This window comes from Chenopodium album, chromosome 18 (assembly GCF_948465745.1).
Source record: "Chenopodium album chromosome 18, dcCheAlbu1.1, whole genome shotgun sequence".
Taxonomy (NCBI): domain Eukaryota; kingdom Viridiplantae; phylum Streptophyta; class Magnoliopsida; order Caryophyllales; family Amaranthaceae; genus Chenopodium; species Chenopodium album.
Window position 1 is genome coordinate 41,279,247 of NC_137851.1, and position 18,292 is coordinate 41,297,538.

Here is an 18,292-nt window from a genome sequence, read left to right on the forward strand (position 1 = left end):
TATAAACCCAATTCCGATGAATAATGAGGAAGTTATGGCCAAAATACTAAACTGGGCCCGGTTTGATCTTTACATGCGGCCCAATGATCTAGGGGAGGGCCTAATAATTATTATTCCTAAAGTTATTAGAATTAATTATAGTCTTCTAGAATTATCTAGAAGGTTCTCTTTAATCTTGATAGGATTAGAATTAATAATTATATTTTGATAAAGTTTTATTTCGAATAAAATATTATTTTATGAAAGATACGATTTCAGTTTTCATACGGACTTTACAAATTGATTTTGATTCATATGCGGACTCCGTGTTTGAAAGCGCGTAGGAATCCAAGCTGTCGCCAAACGACAGGCCTGTCGCCACGCGACAGACCATGTCGCCTGGCGACAAGGTCGGTTTTGCAGCGACAGAGTGGAGTTTTATTCCTTATCAAGTTCTACCTATTTCCGAACTGTTTTCTTATAAATAGGGTCCTGAACCTCCGTTTTCATAATTCATAATCATCAACAATCATCAATTCTCAACAATGATCAATTCTCTACAACAATCATCTCTCTAAAGCTAGAAGCTTTCTCTCTCTCTATTCTTTTTCTAAACCTTCCCTCTCACAAAATTCCTCATTCATTAGATCTAGACACACCTAGCCAAGTTCAAAGTTGCCTTCACCCTAGACGTGAAAGGTTATAATTTATGAGGGTTTGGTCCTAAATCTCTATTTTAATTATTTAATTTAATTGTTTTAATTTTATATTTTCCTTGAAGTTACTAACGCGTGTATTTTGTTATTAGAAAGAGGTACGAGACATCAAAGTATGTAATCTTATTGCTCTATTCTTGTGGAAAGCATGTTTAAATTTGTTTAATTCCTAGTATCATGTTAGGATGTCTTTATTGCTTTCTAGTATCATGTTTAGGGTGCTTCCTATGCTTTCTAATATCATATCAATATCATGTTAGTATCATGTTAGGGCTAAAGCTTTGATTTTTATTGTTTAGTGACATGCTAGGGTTTGTTATTAATCTTGTTAGTATCATGCCTAGGATCTTGCTATTAATATTATGCTTTAACATGATTATGATAATTATGATTATTATGATTGTTATTATGATTATGATTATAATTATGATGATTATTATTATGTTGCTTGATGATTATTATTGTTATTGCTTATCACGCCTTTTATGCATGCCTAAAGGGAATTTGTACTTGTAATCACGCTTAATAAGATAATTAATAATCTTTTTTAGGGCTAATATGACTATAATTCAAATGATCACCTATAATAGTTTTATTTGTGCATTAATATTCAACCAACATAGATAAACAGGTTTAGGGTTAATCTGTTGTTTGCATGTTAGTCATAAAGTGCACATGAATACAAGAAGAATGAAGTAGAGGCCTATTTAGGGAAGGTTCAATCTCTTTTAGGTTGGATTTGTACCTTCATCCCCGAACCCTACTTGGTTCAAGAACTTTTGGAGTTGACGGTCTCATGGATCATTAAGGGGTGTAATCTTCACCTTGTGAAAGGTTTACAAGTTCCTAAAACTTGTTGGCGACTCTTTTGCTCTAACTTCCTTCCCTTTGGACGCTACCATGCTTAAGTGTATGATCACAGTGGGGTTCAAGTTTGGGGTAATGCTTGAAATATTCCCTACACTAGGGTTTTAATTTTTTGAACAAGGTTTTTCATGTCAAATTCGATCATGAAAACTCTAGATCTAGAGTTTTCATGGTCGAATTTGACCTTTAAAACCCAAAATCAAGCCAATTTCAGGGTTGTGTTGATGAAATTCAAGGTATGTTATTTTTTTAATTTTCTGGTGATGTGTGGTTGAATTGCGGTGGCGGTGGACTCGTGAGTTTAGATTTGGCCGCAGTGGATGGTGGGGTCGGTTTATGGTTTAGGTGGGCCCCAGTGGATGATTGGGTGGGTTTATGGTTTGGGTGGGCCGTGGTGGATGGTGGGGTGGGTTTAGATCTGGTTTAGTTTGGGAGCGTTAGGTGGGGTGGGCTAGGAGGTGGGTCTGGTTAGATGGGATGGGGTAAGGTGGTCTAGTTAGGTGGGATGGGGTAAGGTGGTCTGGTTAGGTGGGGTGGGCTAGGAGATGGGTTTGGTTAGGTGGGGTGGGGTAGGAGGTGGGTCTGGTTAGGTTAGGGGTAGGAGGTGGGTGTGGTTCGGTTAGTTGGGTAGGGGTGGGGTTGACAGTAGCTTTGGGTGGTTGGAGGTGGTGACACGCCGTGCCGATGGTGGCGCGACGTGTTTTTTTTTTTCAATTTCATGAAAGCACTTTCCGACCAAATTTAGTATTCCATCGGAAATTTCCGACGGACTATTCCGGTGCCGGAAATTCTTAAACGACGGAAAAATCCGTCGGAAAAGTGTTTCCGACGGAATTTCCAACAGAAACGGTAGTTTTTCCTACCAAGCCGTTACCGACAACCACTTCTGACAGAAATTCCGTCGGAAACCCCTTTTCCGACGGATTTCAGGGTGTTTCCGACGGAATTTTTCCGTCGGAAATGGGCCTATTTCTAGTAGTGTGAGTATGAACATATGTGGGGAGTTATGCGACTTTATATTTGACCATAAGTTCTACTGAGAGTACAGGACGATGTTGTAGGGAATATTTCAAACATCAACTTTGAGCTCCACTGTGATCACGCATTTAAGCATGGTGGCGTCCAAAGGGAAATAAACTAGAGATAAAAGAGTCGCTAACAAGTTTTAGGAACCTGTAAACCGTTCACAGATGTAAAGCTTACACCCCATTCACGATCATGGAGATCGATAACTCCATAGTTGTCCGGAACCATGACTAGATATTCGGGGATGATGGTACGAATCCAACCTAAAAGAGATTGAACATGTCCTAAATCAGCCTCAACTTAATTCTTATGATATTCATGTGCGCTTTTCGATCAACATATATACAATAAATTAATCCTAAGCATACTCAATCTATGTTGGTTGATTGTTAATGCACAAATAAATCTATTATTGGTGATCACTTGAATTAAAATCATATTAGCCTAAATCAAATTATTAATTATCTTATGAAGCGTGATTTCAAGTACAAAATTCCCTTCAAACTTGCAAGAAGGCCGTGATCAAGAAACATATAATTGACACAACAATCATCGTTATCATAATATCCTCAAAGCATAATATTTGCAAGATCCTAGGCATGATACTAAATGGATTAATCACAAACCCTAGCATGTCACTAAACAATAAAGACCAAAGCTTTATCCTAAACATGATACTAGAAAGCAACATGATATTTGAAAACAAAATCAACATCCTAACATAATACTAGAATACATAAAGACATTCTAACATGATACTAGGAATTAAAATAATATTCTAAGCATGATTTCTATATCAAAAGAATAAGAAAGTAATCGAATTACTCACTTTGATGCCACGTATATCTTTCGATCAAAACAATACACACGTTAGTAATCTTCTAGAAAGATTAAATAAACAAGCAAATAAATTAATCAAATAAGAATTGAAATATAAATTTGGGACCAAACCCTCAGAACTATCGACCTTTCACGTCAAGGTCGAAGGCAACTTCGAGAATGGCTTGGAGTATTCAAGGCTCGTGAAGGAGGTATGGTGTTTATTTGAGAAAAGTATCAAGGGTGAGTGTTCTTGAAAGTGTGAGTTTGTGTTTAGGCTAAGGCTAGGCTAGAAATCAAGAAAGAGAGAGAGAGAGAATAAGCTTTAGCTTAGAGAGGGGATTAGATGATGATTGTTGGTGAATGAAAACGGAGGAAAACGACCCCTATTTATAGAAAAAACGACAGAGAAGATCAGAAAAAGAGTCAGAATCCGACTCGGAGTAAAAAAAACTCGCGTCGCAAAAGCGATATTAGTATCGCAGTACGATATTTGCATCCTCGAACGATGCTTTTGGAAGATAGAATCCGTATGGAATTCGTCTTCCAATCAAATTGGTTTAGACAAATTTCCGTATTTATCCTTATTTTATCAGAATTAAATCTATTAAAAACAAATGTTATTCGATATAAAATTCTTAATCCTTATCTTTTCAAAAAGATGATATATTAGAACCTTTTGGAAGATTCTAGAAGCCAATAATAAATCGTAATAGATTTAGGACTCAAAATGTTCATTCTTATAGCAAGAAAATGTTCATTCTTGTTATATTAATTTTTTTTTTAAAATGAGGGACCAGCCAGATATGGCTGGTCTTGAGACAAGTTAAAAATTTGCGCATAACTTCCTTGTTATAACTCGGATTTGGGCTTATAATTTATCGTTGGAAAGCTCTTTTCAACCCTATCCAACTACACAACCACTGGACCCAGATTATGGACCAAAATAAACTGAATTGGACGATTTTATATAAAGGACAAGAAATAAATGATTTTAAGGACACAATATGAATGATTTTGGAAAAAAACATTTAGGGAATGGTTAGAAAAGGGGAAATTCATGAGACTCTTTAACTCTTCACCTAACTCGATAATCAAAGACGTGAAAGGTACTCATCACCGGGTTTGGTTTTCGGGGAGACACAATCAGGTGTCTGCAGAAGCCCCCACTTTGAGTTTGGAGAAATGTAAGTTTCAAAAACAAAATTCAAAGTAGATATATAGGGACGGAGAATGATTTAGAACGCTCTGCGATCCTAAATCATTCTTTTAACACCGTACCTGCAGAAAAATGTTAGTTCTACAAATAAAGGAGTTAGAAACGTGTATCTTGCACTGTCGAGTAAACGCGTCTAAATGACATCACGTTGAATCAAATTCATCTGGTTTGACAACCTCCACAATCTTAAAGAAAGCCGTCAAAGGCTGATACTTCACGAATCGCCTTCTCAAATAAAAGTGACAATCTCCACAATCATAGCAAAAGCCGTCAAAGACCGCTTCATCACGAACATCTCCTTTCAAATCAAATGATAACCTCTCCAATCATAGAAAAAGATATCGAAGACCGCTTCATCACGAACCGCTCCTCTTGTTTTGAGGTTTTTCTTGTCCCTCGGAAGAGTAACGTCACTAAGTCAGGAGTCTTCTGTTTGTACCTGCAAAATAACCGAGACTCCGGGTGGTAGGAGCTCCGCCTCCGACGATCAAGTTAGAACGTGTACGGAGAAAGGTAAAAAGTGCGGAAAGGTAAAAGTGAGATCTTCTTGGATTCCGAGATCAGGTGTTTTTTCTGATGTGAGAGAATTTAGGTATGATGTAATAAATGAACGTGGCCCAGAAATGGGGGGAAATCTCCCTATTTATAGGGTTTTTGGAAAAGGTGCCCTTTCTTAGGTTATTCTGACCTAAGTTTGGTGGGATGCGCCGTATTACTGCTTTCTCGGGATTTGGGCCATGTAGGCAGCCTTTTTCCCCAATTGTATCGAGGGACACGTGTCGTAAGGTGATTGATCCATTTGAACCTTTCGTAGGGTGACACGTGTCACCTTCTGCTAGGGCGATGTGGCCTGGGTAATTTTACCTAAAACATTTGCCCTTCACAGATGTGACGTGGCGCACCATGTGGCATCTGTGACATTTTTCACTCTAACATTGGTGTATCAGTTTTACTGTTCACCTATCTGGGGAAATTACGGGATTGCCTCAGAATTTACCCTCTATAAATATAGCTTTTGCCCCTCATTTTTCGCATATTCACGAAAAACCACTTAAGAGAATATGAGAGAATCTTTGGCTTTTCTGAGAGAATTTGTCATCTTCCGTTTGCTTTCAGTTTTCCTGCTACAACCGCCTCGAGTAGTCGTCAACAGTGTCTTCACACAAGGTAATAGTCTGCTCTTTCTCTCTCTTTAAGTTTCTACTTTCTGCCTGTGTTTTCTTTTCCCTTCTTTACATAAATGGTTTCACAAACACACACGACACGGCTTAGGATAGCTGTCAGCCGGTCACCTGGGACGGCTGAATCTAGGACTAGGGGTGCCTCCTGTCCCATTTTCCACTCATCCCCGAATCCAACCGAGTCTGTGTCTGTGCAGGATACTATGGCCAAAACTAAGAGGACTGCTCAGGCATCTAGTGACGAAGAGGATGATAGTCATATTAGGGTGCCCAAGAACGAAGTCTATTACCGCCCGCCTGGCACCCCAAGTACGCCGAATGAATCTATTTTGAACGAGTCAGATAACGACTCTGATGATGGGTCATCCGGCTATGAGCAATGGTCATCCCATACAGATTCCCCCTCAGGCGGCTATAAAAATGAAGAAAGGCCGTTTGAGGTGGATGAGGAGAAGTCTTAGGGAGAGGCCGCCTTTACTAAAAAAGGTCAAGGAGAGACTTCTTCCTCCCTTCAAGAGCAGTACACTCCCTACTTTACCCATATCTCCGCTGCAACCTAAAGATTCATGCGGAATAATTTAGAGGACCTCCGGAACACCTACATAATGGGTGCCGGTTATGAAATTAATGTCCCCGCCCTTGATGGCATGGTCGTTTGGCCACTTAACCAGAGCTATGAGGATTCTAGCTTTAGGTGCTATGTGGCTGCAATACAAGCGGGCCTCCGGTTCCCCTTGGATCCAGCTGTTGAAAGGATCCTTGATGGATACCGACTGGGGGTATGGCAATTAGCCCCAAATTCTTGGGTTAATATATTGGGGTATGTAGCCGCCTGCAGAATGCAGGAAGTAGAACCCGGCTTCGAGGCGTTTGCCTTCATGCATTAGCCGGCCTCGGCTGGTATACTCTGACTTGCATTAAAGGTTGTATGATGACTCTTGGAAAAGAGTCTAAGTGGAAAGACTGGAGACAAATTTTACATCATTTCTTCTCCAGACACTACCCGGAAAAAGAAGTTCAACTCCTGGAACAGAGATCCATATCTCTTGAGCCAGAAAGCAATCCTCTCGCCTGTACCTAAAGAAGGTTGGGATCAAATTTTGACGCCTGGGCTGTTTAAGGTTGACATCAAAACAGTAAAGGGGGGAACTGAGAGAGAGATAGTTTTTAACAGCTACATCCCTAGGTTTGAATGGCTTTGGGATCCTGTCTTCCTGGCCGCCTATGGCCTTAGTTTGGAAAAAGGTAAAGGTAGCTGGTCGGATGAGTATTTAGTTGAGCATGTTTTTTGTTTGTTTTGCTAATCACACACTCGGCCTTTTTTGCAGAAGAAGCAATGTCTTAACTATCTCCAAGCAAAAATACCAGCAACTCAGCCGTTGCTTACCGCCAGATGATCCAGCAGAAGAGCCAGATCTTTAAAAAGGACCAGCTTAAGTATGTAAGTTCCAACACATCCGACACTTCAATACAAATCAGATACATAGTTTTTAGGCTAAGTTTGTTGTGGTTTCACAGGAGGGATCAGTCAAGTCGCCAGTACTGTCGGATTTGAACGAGAGTTCCCCTAAGCGGCCATCTACTAGGGTGGCACAGACGCCCTCAAGGTAGAGGAAGACGATTACTCATAAGCCATCTGCGAGCAAGTATGATTCTCACCCTCAACAGGCGAAAAGTCGCCGACTACCATGGCTGCTCTAAAGCAGGCGGAGGAATCCAAGGCCTCCAAAGATAGGCAAAATGCCGGTGCTGACGACTCTCTAGGCGGTCTTTCTGGCAGGCGGAAGGACAAGGGTGTTTAGGACCTTATTGTGATCCCAGGTATCGGCACCTTTGATCCTTTGCTTTACCCTTGTAGGGTTAAGACTCATACCCAGTTGCCTAACCATTCTTAAGCCACCCGGTCTATTGACCGGATCTATGCCAACCTCTCACCAAATGTTGCATGTGCAGATGCCCCTCAAACACCAGACGTACAGTAGCTGGCCAAGAATATGCTCAAGGCCCTCTCTGCTAAGCAGCGAGACTCCATTAGGGGATTCGGCACCCTCAACTTCGACGCCATACTAGCGCTTTTTGCCGAGGTAACTTGCCCTAAGTTAGAAAATTTATTCAAGTCTTTGCTAGCCGACTGCATATTAATAGTCTTATATTTGGCCGGATGCAGGCCATGCTGAGGGTGAATGGACTTAAAAAGCCATTCAATGACAAGCAAAAAGAGGTAAGGGCTGCCAAACAAAGGGCCACTTCCAATCTAAACTAGGCGATGTTTGATGTTAATAAGACTAGGCACTAACTTAGGACATTCTGTACTCGCAGGCGGCTGCAAATTTGCCAGTCAAAAAGGATTTGGAGGCGGCCTAAAAGAGGGGGACAGAGCTTAAGTGGGAGCTGAAGACAGCCCGGACTGAGCTTGGCAAGCTGCAAGATGTTGGTAGGGACACAAACAGTCTCCGCTACTAGAATGAGACTTTGTAGAAAAAGCTTGCCAACCAGGAGGAGCAGCTCAAGGTTAAGTATGCTACCCGTGCCGAGGAAGAGAAGCGGCTCCTCATCTAGGAGAATGAAGCCGACTGCACCACCCAGATGAAGATGGCGTGGAAGGCTCTCTTAACCAAGGGCGATTACTCCATCTAGGAGTATCGTTTTGAGCAAGCCACTGAGACCCTGGATAAGGAGCGGCAGCAGGCGAAGGGCGAAGGATTGGAGGTCCTGGATGAAGATGAGGGGAACGAGGACAACGAGCACAATGAAAACCATCCGGCCAATGAAAGAGATATGGTAGATGAGAATGAAGCGAAGTCCTCCCCTCGAGCTGATTAAGTTAAGTTTCTGCAGTCGTGGCCTTTTAAATATGTTTCCGGCCTGCGTGCCGAGTATCTCTTGTATTTTTACCGACTATGGAGTCGTGTTTATCCAACAATGTCACTACTTTCACCGGTTGTATAATCGGTTAACAATTTTATTTTGGCTGGCCAAGGGGTTAGCTCTTTAATGAAGAATCATCCGGCCATTAGGTTGTTTTTAATTGTTGTGTTTTTTTTTGTTTGCATCTGTTTGATACAAGAAGCATACCGGGTGTTTTTGCCCTTGGACGGCTGTGCACTTGGGTTTAAGAGTGGGTTGATTGACTTGGAAATTTTTGATACTTAAAAAAGTATGACTAATTTCTAAGTCAATCAATCACTATGGTGATTGCTCCAAACCAAGCATGCAGCCGGCCACTAAGTAGCCGGAGAAGAAAACAAGCGATCACTGACCTCTTCTAGGTAGCCGGATGGCTATTAAGTGTTCAAGCCTTAGCTCTTATATATTGGCCATTTTGCCTCGATGGAGTAGGCAGACCAGAATGTGTGATCTGCTTTCGCCCGTTTTCATTCCCCCGTCGCAATAACAGGCAGTCTTATAGTGCTGCATTACTCCAGGGGGAATGGTTGGCCGCTTTCCCCTTTAAAATGGGTTCTTAGGGATTACCAGTCCCACCTAGAATTTTCAAGCCAGACAACTATGAGTGGGCCAATTAGGCCAATCAATATTGGCCGTCTGTATATATTAGGAGCAATGTGCCATCCAATTGGGATGATGCTCTCTGCGACAAAGTCACCCGGGTGTAATACAAGCGGGTGATCAGCTAACCCCCAGGCGGCTCAAATAGTTTTTAATGAACTATCTTTACCCACTGTTTGGGGTGTTTGTAATCCAACTATATACTCACCCATTTGTCCCATTGGGAAGACTTTTTAGAGGTTAAAAATTTAAAATCATAATCTAAGTAAGAACTTTACTTGAATTCCGGCTGTGTTTTTAGATACAGAGCTTCATTCCAAGTCCGATTGCGTTCTTCTTAGATTACTTACATCAGATAGCTATGAGTTGACCAATTAGGTCGTTCAATATTTTCCATCTGTATATGTTTGTAGAGCAATGTGCCACCCAAATGGGAGATGATCTTTGCGACGAATTCACCCGGATGGGCGTCGCTGGACGCCATACTCATGTGGGAGCAGGGGGGATTATAAATATGAATATCATCCGGCCATTGGCCTCTTTTTATTGTTAGCCGCTAAGATTCTTAGCTTAGTTTCGTTGTTAAGGCTGGACACCTGTAATATGCACATGCAGTATTCCTATTAAGGGACGTCTGTACTTAAAGCAAATGAATACACAAATGAAAATAAAAAGCAAATTTCTCATTGATAGCTTTATATTTACAAAAATTTACAAGTCTTAGTAGTAGTACTTTTTAAGGTTGTCTACATTCTAAGTTCTGGCTAGCTGCCTACCGTATGGAGTTTCCAGGCGGTAGGTGCCGCCTCTTACTTCTTCATAGATCTTGTAAGGACCTTCCTAATTGGGTGTTAGTTTGCCTTGCTCATTGGCCCCACCGATTGCCTCCATTTTTCGTAACACAAAGTCACCCACTTTTAAGGGCCGTTGATGAGTGTCATTTATGGCACTCTTAGGCTAGGTTTTATTTATAGTTTTATTCTCATTTTTAGTCCTTTTTTCCGTGTTTTTACATAATAATGCTTGCTTTGCGTGTTTGTGTGTAAGTTTAGAGAAATGCATGCTTTTAATGGTTTTCTTGTCATTTTGTTCATTTCTTGACTATTCCTCTCGATTCTTTGTTCCCTTGATTTGTTTTGTAGGTGTGTTGAGTTTCTCGAGGTATGATCACCAAGGAGGAAGCTCGAGCGCATTCAAGAAAGTTGATGGAGCAAGGTTCGGGATTCCGAAAGCGCAATTCAAGCTAGCTTCGCGAGCTCGAGGGCCTTGGAAGTTATGCTTTTGCTCGAGGCATTCTAATGCTTGGAAGATAAAGGAGCTGCCCTTCTCGCGAGCATCGCCTCGAGTGCACTAATGATAAGGATGCTCGGGAGCGTGGAGATTGATCAAGGGCAAGCGAAGTAGGCAAGGCCACGAGCACCAAGCAGGGGTGCGCGCGGCCCGGTGGTGTGCACGCACCAGGCGCCCCGCCCCCTTCGCTCGTTTCTTCTATTTATACCCTTAAACTTTTCCTTTTTAGGAGGACGACTTAATTTGTACTTGACATATATTTTTCCAGATTTAGTAGAGAGAGAAAGTAAAGAGAGAAGCTTAAGATACTTGATTGTACTTGAATTTGATCTTGGATTTCAATTTGATCTTGGATTTCTTCTTCTCATCAATGAAAGTTTGTGAGATTTCTTTCCTTTGAATTTACTTCTATTGTAGCCATTTGTGCGCTCTCTTGTTGTAGGCTCTGGTCATTCTCAAACAATAAATCTCATGACGCAAGGCGACATTGCCTCTGCGCTCTGGGAGTGAGTCTAGTTCTAGCCGCTTGGCCTCCTAGGTTTGTCTCTTCATCGTATAGCGTGACTCGTAGAGTCGGCTCATAATGCTCGATGGGCAAGATAACTTTTGCATCGTATACCATGATAAATGGGGTTTCATCGTTGCCCCTTTTCTAGTTGTCCGGATGGCCCACAAGACATGAATTAATTCCTCTGCCCATAAGCCACCAGCCCTTTCTATTTTCTTTTTTATGCCGTGTAAATGAGTTTGTTGAAGGCTTCAACTTGGTTGTTTGCTTGGGGGTCGGCCGACAGATGCAAAACAATGTGAGATCCCTTGATCTCCCAACCAATTCTTGAGCTGAGGCGTCTCAAACTGAGGGCCATTGTCAAAAACCATAGACATAGGTACCCCCAAACCAGATGATGATATTCTTCCAAATGAAAGAGATGACATCCTTTGTCTTGATGTTTTTGACCGCCTCTGCCTCCACCCACTTGGTGAAGTAATCCACAGCCACGAGGATGTACCGCTTCCCTCCTGATGCAGGCGTATACGGACCTAGAATGTCTATTCCCCATTTAGCAAACGGAACCGGGCTGTGGATTGCCGTCAGGTTAGTGGCCGGACAATGGATTAGCTTGCCAAACCTTTGGCACTTGTCACATTTTTTGACCATCTCCATGGCGTCTGACTCAAGAGTGGACCAGGAATACCCTTGCCGCCTGGCCCTGATAGCCAGCGATCTGCCGCCTATATGGGAGGCGCACTTTCCCGCGTACAATTCTTTGAGAACTTCTTGCCCCTTTTATGGGGTAACACACTTTAATAGAGGCTTTAAGAAACCCGTCTTGAAGAGTTCTCCATTTCCGATCTCAAAGTTTGCAGCATGTTTTTTCATGACAACCGCTTTTCTTATGGTGAATCAAGTACCATGCCGTCTTATAAGTATGCCCGGATGCTATCCATAAAAGGTAGAGCTTCGGTCAAGTACTCCAATGGGCTCTTCTTCAACAATACTTCGTTTTCCATAACTTCCCAAAAGAATGACCAAGGCGTATCATAGAAGGCGGATGATGCCAATTTTGACAGAGCATCTGCCTGATTGTTCTTAGACCTGGGCACTTGATTCGAATTAAATTCTTTAAGTGTCCTAGCTTCAGTTTTGTCCGCCTGAAGGTATTTGATCATAACCGCATGGGTGGCCTCATAGTCACCATGGTATTGGCTAACGACCAACTGTGAAGCGGAACAGGCGTTAATTTTGGTTGCCTTTGCCACCTTACACATACGGATGCCGGCTAGCAGGGCTTCATACTCTACCTCATTATTTGATCCCTGGAACTTGAATCGTAGCGCATATTCATACTTGTCCCCCTTAGGAGACTAACAGATAACACCTGCACCCCAACCGTTCATGGTAGAGCTCCTGTCTACATACACTTTCCAAACCTGATCAGTATTATCCAGTGCAACCGACCTTGTCATTTCGACAATGAAGTCGGCGAACGCCTGACCTTTCATTGCCTTTCTTTGTTCGAAAGTGATTTCAAAACTTTGCATTTCAATAGCCCATTTGAGCATTCTACCAGATGACTCCAAAGTTGTCATTGGTCGCTTGAGTGGTTAGTCTGTGTAAACTACAAATGGATGTGCCAAGAAGTAAGGTTTCAATTTCTTGACAGCCATGTAAAGGGCAAGGCTAAAAGTTTCAACCATGGGGTACCGTAGTTCAGTATTTCTGAGTACATGGCTAACGAAATAGACCGGGAGATGAATGCCGTCTCTCTCAACAAGGAGAACAACCTTTAGGGCATGATTTGAAATTGCTAAGTACATGTAAAATGTCTCCTTGTGCAGAGGGCTAACAAGCCTTGGCAAAGAGTATAGATGTTCTTTTAATTTCTGAAAGGCCACCTCAGCATCACCCCCCCATTCAAACCTTCTTTTCTTTCTGATCGCTTGGAAAAAATAGAGGCACTTGTCACCTAACCGGATGAGGAATCTCCCCAATGCCGCCAGATAACCGGTAAGTTTCTGAACTTCCTTGACCGTGCGGGGTGACTTCATGTTAATAATCGCATGTATCTTCTCTTGGTTGGCCTCTATCCCCCTTTGATTAATTAAAAATCTAAGAAACTTCCCAGACTCAACACCAAATATGATAGGAATGATGTCCTTCGAACAAGTCTATTATTCGTATAGAGGGTTCGGAATTATTAGAAAGCTAATTATTAAGTGAGGTTAAGTGATCGGAATGCGTAGTTGGAGTCCGCTTCCGATCAGTAATATTGATGTATAATTAATATTACAGCTTAATCTTGACTGAATCCTTCGGGTCATATCCAAGAAAACTAACGATCCATCACAACAAATTAATCCGAAAGGAATTAATGAGTCACTTGAGTATTATGAACAAAGACGTAGGATTCCGAGCTCAGAGCGTCGAAACTGAGTGTCGTGAGTTAAGTCAATTCTGAGAGTTGACTTAATTAGTCAAATGACATATTTACCTAGGACCGGATGCCTAGTGTAAAGGTCTTGATATACCTCGATGGTAGGACAAGAACATGTGCCGAGAACACCAACCGCACCACTCGGGCCTAACGTGCTAGTGCCTTGTGTGTGCTGGATGGTGGTCATAGCACAAGGCCTAGCTAGCATACTAAGCCAAGTGGGCTTCCAAGCCGCCCAGCACTAGGCCCAACACGATGGCTGGCCTTTGCGTGGGCTAGGCGCACCGCCTAGCAAGGCAAGGCTCGGCTAGCAGCAACCCGCTAGCTCGTTTGGGCTTGCGGCATATATGCTAGCATGCCCAGCCGAACCTTAAGGCCCAAAGGCATGTGGATTGGTCATCCCTTATTTGACCAAGTGTGCCATGCACATGGGGTTGGTGGGTTTATGCTTGCCCTCCAAGGATGGGTTTGTGGTCCTTACCTACTCCCTTCCACATGTTGACACTTGCAATGCTGCAGAAAAAGAAGATTTGTTGCTTCATTTGACTATTGCATAGCTAATTTAATTTAATTTGGATTTAAATTAATAGCTTATTTTTCTCACCATATCATTTTTCCCACATGGAAATATGATTGGAATTTTTGGGAGCCTTTTCCTATAAATACCAACCTTAGGAGTTGGGATTATTCACTTAAGTTAAAGTCAATAAGGCATCTCCAAAAGAGAGAAAACTTTAAGTTCATAAAAACTCGAGTAAGTTTATTTTTGGAGTAGCTCGGAAAAACTCCGAGTAGAGACCGGATGGATCGTGTTGCGGGTGGATTTTTGTTAGAGGTCTATGCACTTGCGGGACTCGTAGCTTTCAAAGTAAGAGCTCGTAATGCGAGCGAAGCACGCATCAAGGGTAATATTGTCTTTCTCTTTTTTCTTGTTAATTATGCTTATTAGTTATATTAATTGTGAGCGGGTCTTGACTCGGGTTTTGTTTTTGCGGAAAGTCGAACTTTCCAAAACCCAACAAAATACACACTTGGGATTGAGCATGACCTTGTGCCACCTGAGTGTGGAGAAGGTTTTCAGAGGACAACTAGATGCATGATCCGTCTATTGCTTCGATTTGACTATCATGTCATCGATATATGCCTCTACATTCCTCCCAATCTGATTAATGAAGACAATATTAATCATCCGTTGAAAAGTAGCAGACGCATTCTTCAAGCCAAACGGCATCACAATATAACAGAATAACCCCTGATAAGTGACGAATGTCATCTTCTCTTGATCTTTTTTCTACAGGGGAATCTGATGGAAGCTTGAGTAGGCATCCATAAAACTCATCAAGGCATGCTCGGGTGTTGAATCGACCAAGCTGTCGATCTTTGGAAGCGTGTAACTGTCCTTTGGACATGCCTTGTTCAAGTCAATGTAATATACACACATGCGCCAGGTACCATTCGACTTCTTTACAAGCATAACGTTTGCAATCCAATAAGGGAAGTTACATGACCGAATGAACCCAGCATCTGACTTCGGCAGCTGTCGTCTGACTTCTCTCTTCGCCTCGGCAGCTATCGTCTGACTTCTCTCTTCGCCGTGATTTATTTTCTTTTGTCGTATGGGCTTTTTTTCGGATCAATGGCGAGTTTGTGGACAGCAAGATCCGGGCTGATGCCTGGCATCTGTTCCACTTCAAAGGCAAAAATTTCTTTGAATTCCTTCAGAAGAAGGTGCAAGTCTGCACCCAAATTTGCAAAAGCAACCGTCTATACCTTAACAGTTCGCTCTAGACGACTATCATCTAGAGGAACATCAATGTGATCACTAGCCAGCTAGGGACGGAGGTCATTTGACCGTTCCCTGGTCAGTGATTGCTATTGCTCCTCCTTCTTCACCGCCACCAGCTGATCAGGTTTTCTTTTCTTGGCAGCTATTGGGGCTAGATTAGGATCCTTGACATTGTCAAGGTCAATTGGCTCCTTCCCCTGTCCGGCTGCTGTAGCCGTGGGTTTGACATCTGAGAGGTAATACTCCTTAGTCATCTTCTGATCCCAGTTCAGGGAGACAACAGAGTCATCATCCCGTTCATATTTCAGCAGCATGAGGGCTGGGATGATGACGGCCATGCACTAGTTCAGAGTGGGACGACCCAGAATGAGGTTGTAGGCGGTCAGCTCTTCGACCATCGAAAATCGGATGACCATATGCCCCCATTTTCCTTCTCTCCCAGCCGGATGAGCATGTCTATCTGTCCGACTAGGAGCACAAATCCTCCCCCAAAACCCACAAGAAGGTGGGAGACGTTGCGCATGCTGTCCATCTTGTACCTCAGCTTGGATAGCACTTGTAGCTGATGATGTCAGACGAGTTACTAGTGTCAATTAAGATGCGGTCAACTAGCTGGTTGGCCACTTTGCATTCGATAACCACGGGGTCATCATGCGGCCGGTGGACTTTGCCCTAGTCCCTTTCAGTGATGATGACCTCCGGGAATGTGCTGGTAGACGCATGACCTTCCTCAGAACAATTAACATCCATTTTACTCAAATTGTCCTTGGTGCCCCGGATGGTAGGGCCCCCTCTAGCAAAACCGCCTGTTATGGTGTAGAACGGATCTTTGTCAGTGTTCGAGCTACTTGTATGTTGGGTAGTGTTTTTGGATGACTGTCTTAGATTTGTGTTCAGGGTAACCTTGGACTTGAGGATGTATGACTTCAACACTTCCTGATCAGCGAGACGGTCCAACTGCCGCTTGAGGCTATAGCAATCGTTGGTGTCATGGCGGATATCCTCATGGAAATGATAGTATTTATTTTTGTTCCAAATTTTTGGCGGAACTCTTCATGTCCGCGGGTTTCTCAGTATTCACCCAGTCCTTTATCTCCATGAGGATGGAGTAGCAGTTTTTATTAAACTCGTACCTAGGAACTTACGGTTTGAATTCCTTCTTTTTCTTCTAGGACGACTGATCAGAGTCATCAACCGTGCAAATTTCTTTTTTCTTTTTGATCTGTTCAGCTTTGGGAGCCGGCTAATTAAACCGACTCTCCTTTTGCTTGTCATACTTTTTAAAGTCTGACTGATTGATGGACGTGTAGAGGTCGGTTTCTTGTATAAAGCTTTTTGCCTCCATCAGCGCCACTTTGAGGGTAAAAACCCTTTTCCTGACTTGTTTTCTTGGCAGGGATGTTCATCGAGAAGTTTGAAGAAAACAAGAAGGCAAACCTCTTGAAACTATCAATACATCTGGCTGGCAAGTTGTCAAACCATTGTTGGGCTATGCCCTTCAATGTAGCTAGGAAGCATCTGCACCACATGGCATCATCCAACCCTTGCACGTGCATGAGGCTGGTGTAGGCCATGAGGTGATCTTCAGGGTTGGTGGTATCATCGTAAGCACCAACCAAGACATTCTTAACCTTGGCCGGTTGTGCCGCCTCGGTTATCTCCCTGGTGAACGCAGAAGTTTGTTCACCAAGTTTGAGCAGACGGAGCTGCTAGTCAAGGGGTTGGATATTGTATGCCGCTTGACCCCCGAAGAGGGCCGACTGCATGTAAGGGAGGGAATATTGCCAGTATGGTATTTGAGGCACATACGGGGCTGACCCAATCTTTTGAGGGCCTATGTAGGTGGACTTGCCGCCTGTATGGCTTTCATTGTTGCCCTGTTCCAATTTATCTCTGAGACGGATGCGCTTAGAGATGAGTGACCCATCAAGATCCACATAGGTTTTGACTTCATAGTCGTTGTCTGTATCATGGTCGAATAGACCTCCCCGTCGACCGGAGGCCGATTGGGTTCAAGTGGCGATACAGACTCTTGAACCATCTTAGAGGTACTCTCCCCACAGACGACACCAAATTTTTTGGGGTTTTTCTGGTCCCTCAGGAGAGTTATGTCACTAAGTCTGGAGTCTTCTGTCTGTACCTGAAAAATAACGGAGACTCCGGGTGGTAGGAGCCCCGCCTTCGACGATCAAGTTAGAACGTGTACGGAGAAAGGTAAAAGTGAGATCTTCTCGGATTCCGTAATTAGGTGTTTTCTCTGATGTGAGAGAATGTAGGTATGATGTAATAATTGAACGTGTCCTAGAAATGGGGGGAAATCTCCCTATTTATAGGGTCGTTGGGAAAGGTGCCCTTTCTTAGGTCATTCTGACCTAAGTTTGGTGGGTTGCGTCGTATTACGACTTTCTCGAGATTTGGGCCATGTAGGTAGACTTTTTCACCAATTGTATGGAAGGACACGTGTCGTAAGGTGATTGATCCATTTGGACCTTTCGTAGGGTGACACGTGTCACCTTCTGATAGGGCCATGTGGCCTGGGTAATTTTACCCAAAACACCTCTCAAATCAAATTATAACCTCCCCAATCACAGCGAACGCTATCGAAGACCGCTTCATCACGAAACGCTCCTCTCAAAACGACAGACCCCTTAATCTTAGACCACCCTATGAAAGACTACCTAAACTCGAGTCATCTTCTCAAATATTCTCATCTTCACTCCTGGAAGTGATAGACTTTTCCAGCCTTGGAAAACCTTATCTCAAGATTCTTCGAGCTCCAAATTGCTTGGTTTCCGTAGAAATCTTCCAATCTTAGGAATATTTTCATGTTTAATTGATGTGCTTAATCAATGTGCTTAGCCAATCTCAAGCGCCTATCAAATAAGGTGATCGTCATCAGGCCGATCATAAATTAAAAAACTTTAATAAGGCCAATTACTAAACAAATCAATTGCTTTATGTCTAAA